Below are 5,046 nucleotides of genomic sequence, written 5' to 3'. Positions count from 1 at the left end.
TAAGAAGTAAAATAGATTTTTATTTTAAAAATGAATGCTGATGTTAGGGTGAGAAATGAGCAAGAAGCAGAAAGAAAGACTGGTAATAGGAAAACAGGTAGGAGGTGGTTGTAATAATCGGAGTGAGAGATGATGATTCTCCAAACTAAGTCAGTGGGGATGGCAAAGAGAGGATACATAATAATAATTTTAATTGATAATATTTGAGTGTTTCCTATGTGCCAGACACTGCCTAAGACCTACATGGGTTAGGCCATTTTAAAGCTCACAAAAGCTCTTTGTGTCAGGTACATTTATTATCCCTAATCTTCAGATGAGGAAAATGAGGCAGGGTCCCACAGATAGCAAACCTACAGAAACAGGAGTCTAACTTGGGCAGTCTCACTCCAAAGTTCTACTCATTGACCTGTGCTCCCAGGAGATTTTTGGAACTACCAAATTGGTTGTGGGACTTTGATAGAGGGAGAAGTCAGGGATTACCTCTAGACCTGGATAAGGGAGAAAAAGGAATTGCAGAGGATGATGGACTTGTTTTGGAGAAGCTGACTTTCACACACTCCCTGAACATCTAAGGAGAGATGGTAAGTAGGTAGTTGGCACGTTGGCAACTGGAGGGAGACGGTATCTTACATTTAAGTCTTCAGCACCTGAACTCTCAGGTGCTTAATAAGTGAGCATTTGATTACTGGAAATTTGGAAGTCATAAACAGAAGCTGTAAGAGTAGATGTGATTACTCAGGTTACGAACATATGTAAGAGGAGAAGTGGATCAATGATGGATTCTGAGAAAGAACGAACATATAAGGAGTAGACAGAGGAAGATCAGCCACAAGGGTATTCATCCAACACATTTTAAGACCTCCATCTATAAAATAAGGAAGGCAATACTTTTCCCGTTGTTATAACATGGTGGTGAGGTAGGAAGAGTGACAGGATTAGGAAGCAGAAAACTATCAACACTGATTATAATTATCAACACTTAGTTATAATGTGCATCTAATCTGTTAGAAAATACCCATCAAGACTTCTAAATAACAGGATGATTTGGACAATGAAGAGCATGGATGAACGGAGAAGGATATAGTCTTGCTGGTCAATATAAACCCATACCAGGCTCTGCCTATCAGACAAGGCGTGACTTCAATCTCACCTCTGTCAGATATTTTTCCTGCCCATTTCACTTGCTGATGGGGGCTTATACAGACACAACATCCCTGCAAATGTACTCTAGCTGAGTTCATTTCAAAGAAAGCAAGACTACTTCAATTCCATATTTACCTGTGAAAATCCCAAACCAATGATTACTGGGATATCAGAAATTAGGGGGATATAAGGATTAATTAAATATTTCTTTAAAAAAGAAGGGTTTGTATTATTTTTAATACTGTTTACTATTCTTTCACTGACAAAAAGGTGAAATAGTACGGGATTTCTCCTATAGACACATTATACTTAATGGTGTTCCCACCAACACATGACATCTCTGGACATTTGATTTTATTATTCCTAAGTAGGTAATGCCTCTTACCATCATTTGTTTTGCTTTGAGTATTTTGTTTTGTTTTGTTTCCAGAAAGGCTGACTTACTGGGAGGTATTCTGATATCATCTTTCAGCCTGGCTAGCAGTCTTGGGACCAGGGACAGGAGTCCTCCTGTGACTGATCCAAGTCTCTGCACACCAGGGCTCATTTTCCTATGCTCCTGTGGATGGAAACTGAGGTCCTAATGGAACAGGATTTGATGGTCCCAGGCCTTCCGCCACTCAATAAGCTCAAGGCCTTGCTGCCCATGGCTTCTCTGAAGACCAGCCTGGCCAGCCTGCTGCCATCTCCACCAGTGGAGTTTACCACAGAGATGTTCAGAGCTCCCACTTCATCTCCTGCCAACTGGCTCTCCTCACCCTCCGGCAGCTTGGGGTAAGTGGGGATCTCAATGTCCAGGGCCATTTTGACATCTGTGAGCTCCTGGTACTTGCACAGTTGCCACGCTATGTCCTGCTTGGCTTGCTGCAGGATGGCCTCCAGCTCCTCTTACTTGACTCATGCATGAATCTTTGAATGCCAGGTTCCCATGTTCTTCAGCCTCAGCAGTGGCAGCTTACAACTTGACACACTGGTTCTTCATGCTGTTGCTCTCAGCCTACAGCCTCTGAATGGCACAGTTCATCTCTGCAAGCTCTGTAGGGTACTCCAAAGGTCTTCCTCATGCTCCCCAGCCTGGACCTGGAGGGTCTCAAACTTGATCTGATACCAGGCCTCAGCCTCATCTTGGCTGTGGTTAGCCACCTCTTTGGGCCTTGATCTCAGCGATGATACCATGTGGGTCCAGGGAGTGGCTATTGTCCATGGACAGCATGATGGACATGTCCAAGATCTGGGACTGCAGCTTTGCCAGCTCTATCTCATAGAAGGTCTTGAGGAAGTTGATCTCATTAGTCAGGGCATCTACCTTGGCATCCACATCCACCTTGTTCATGCAGACAGCATCCATGTCCTTTTTCAGCACCAGGAACTCATTCTCAGCAGCCAAGTGATAGTTAATTTCATCCTGGTACTTGTTCTTGAAGTTTTCCAAAATGTCCTAATGTTCCACAGCTCCACCTCCAGGCAGCTCCCATCTAGCTGCAGCAATTCAAGCTGCCACCACAGGCCAGCAATGTGGGCCTCAAAGAAGCCAGGGGGCAGTTGCTTTTGGCCAATTTCTGTTCCTGCAGCAGGGCCTGCTTGGTCTCTAGCAGCTTGTTCTGTGGTTCTAGAAACCATACCTTATCAATGAAGGAGGGAGTTGTTGTTGAGGGTCTTCATCTGCTTGCACACCTCCTGGTGCACCTGCTGGGGAGGGGCTGATATCCACTCGAAGTGAAGCCAGCCGGCTCTGATTGACAGTGACCTCGTGGATGCCAGCACCCACTGCACCCAACTAGGCAGAGCACAGGGCCATGTTCAGCCGGGAGGCACCCAGGCTGTAGAGGCTGCTACTGCTGAAGCCACTGGGGTGCTCAGAGCTCAGGCACACCTGGGCACCCCACTCCAGAAAGGCAGTGGAGCCTGAGCTGAACGCCTGGGAGCTTAAGTGGATGCACATACCTGCTAGACCAGGTTGGACCTCGCAGAGAGTGTAAGGGGGCCAAACTCCCTTAACATCATTTGTAATAGGTTAGCCTGATACAGAATTGCCAGATGTATCAAATAAAATACAAGATTCCCAGTTGAATTTGAAATTTAGATAAATAATAAATAATTTTCAGTACAGGTATGTCCCAAACATTACATGACTTAAAATACACATCTAACTAGACATCTTGTATTTTATTTATACCTAGTCTAATAGCAATGATCTTGGGTTTTTTTGTTTGTTTTTTTTTTTTTTGTTTGTTTGTTTGTTTTGTAGGATTCACAACATGAATCTGTCTTAGAGATCTGAAGGCCTTTGGTGCTATACATAGGAGAGTTCTATCCTTGGCTGGTTAGGGACGAGCTCTGCTCAGGTAGGTGGAGGCCAGGTGGCTGGTTTATACATAAGATGCAGCCTGGCTCCCTGGTTCTCCATGCTTACTTTTCTTCTGAGATCCCAAATCTACCAGCAAAGAAATAGCTTGGCCAACTTGAACATGAACTCTGAGGGCAATAATAATACCTTTTTTTACATTTGTATTTCATGCTGAACTCTCCTCTTCTAATTTTAGCTTTATTTGCCTTTATTTTCTCTTTAGTTTCAATGTTGTCTTTGAGAATTCCCTGAACTGGTGAAAAGCTTTTTAACTGTGGACCCAGCAGGGTGGCCACAATGAAACTAAAGGAGAAACTGGTCCTGTTCTCAGTTCACAAACAAAACATTGCTTCTCACTACTCCCGGCGAAGGAAGGCAACCATCTTTCAAACATTGTAATCATGGTTTGTGTATTGTATACATGAATTGTGTATTGTTCTAAGACATTTACAGTATCCATGTGTCTGTCCACCCATTTGTGAGTTCTGCCAACAATTACTACTGATCATCTTATTTTGCTAATGAGGAAAAGCCAAGCCCCACATCATGGAAAGGTACTGGAACCAGGTCTCAGATTCCCATTTAGCGACAAGCAAAGACATGGTAATTATGGTTGTTTTGAAACAGTCAAGGCTTTCTGCACCAGGCTGTGCATCTTCACTGAACATAAAAAGACTGGTGTTTGCCCCCTGTGTTGGGTGGCATTATCAGGGTGCTCTTTAGTTCTTAGTGCTTTTTATAGAGAAAACTTAAAAATACTCTTTTTTCCCCCTCTACTCTCTATACTTCATATGGTTCCTTCTATTCCTTGTTCTTTGGATTTTACTACATCTGTAAAGTCAAATCACATTCTTATGATTTTTTCCAGGATGGTCTCAAGGACTCAGTTCTCAATGGCTAGTAAAACAATTCATCTTACACCTTACACTTTGACCATGTATCAACACTAAATCTATGGTAGGTGTTTCATGTCATATAAGCATTTGTATAATGTATATAGGACGGAAAACTCATATGTGCAAGGTACCGAACAAAGACAGTTAACACTTTATAAACACAATTAAAAATACATTATTGTACTAAAAATATTGAAAAGGTAATAAATGCTCATTGAAGTTTAAGCTCAGTTTTATAAGCTCAGACAACCGCTAAATTGATAACCTGGATACAGATGAAAGAGGGAAACATGTTTTCTCTTCTCCCTGGAGAGGAAAATGCATTATCTTCTCTTCACGGCTTTCAGGCACCTGACAGCTGAACTTGGCCTTGGGCCAGTGAGTGACTCACTCAGTTACTGTCACGGTAATGAAAGGGTCTTTTGCTCCATCAGTTGCAAGTTTTTGCAAGACGTTAGATAGAAGCACAGTTTAGAAATGTCAGTAAACACTATCCCTCTCAGTAAGGCAGCCCAGAGTCCTGGGACTCTGTGGTGGCTCACACTTGGTCTCCTCAAAACAAAAGTCATTTGAAGACACAGTGTGAAGAGCTCCAGGCTCCAAGATTTCCAAGCCAGGGTGAGAAGAGCTACCCAGGGAATGGCTTTGGCTCCACTGGAA

The 5,046-nt window shown here is 43.1% G+C and overlaps 1 pseudogene; it reads right to left on the bottom strand.

Moving 5' to 3' along the window:
- Positions 1–1,686: 1,686 nt before the first annotated feature.
- LOC129502745 (keratin, type II cytoskeletal 7-like) lies at positions 1,687–3,085 on the bottom strand (annotated as a pseudogene).
- Positions 3,086–5,046: the final 1,961 nt, after the last annotated feature.

Source organism: Nyctereutes procyonoides, unplaced genomic scaffold (assembly GCF_905146905.1).
Source record: "Nyctereutes procyonoides isolate TBG_1078 unplaced genomic scaffold, NYPRO_anot_genome, whole genome shotgun sequence".
In the NCBI taxonomy this organism is placed as follows: Eukaryota; Metazoa; Chordata; class Mammalia; order Carnivora; family Canidae; genus Nyctereutes; species Nyctereutes procyonoides.
This window is presented reverse-complemented; position numbering and strand designations above follow the sequence as displayed.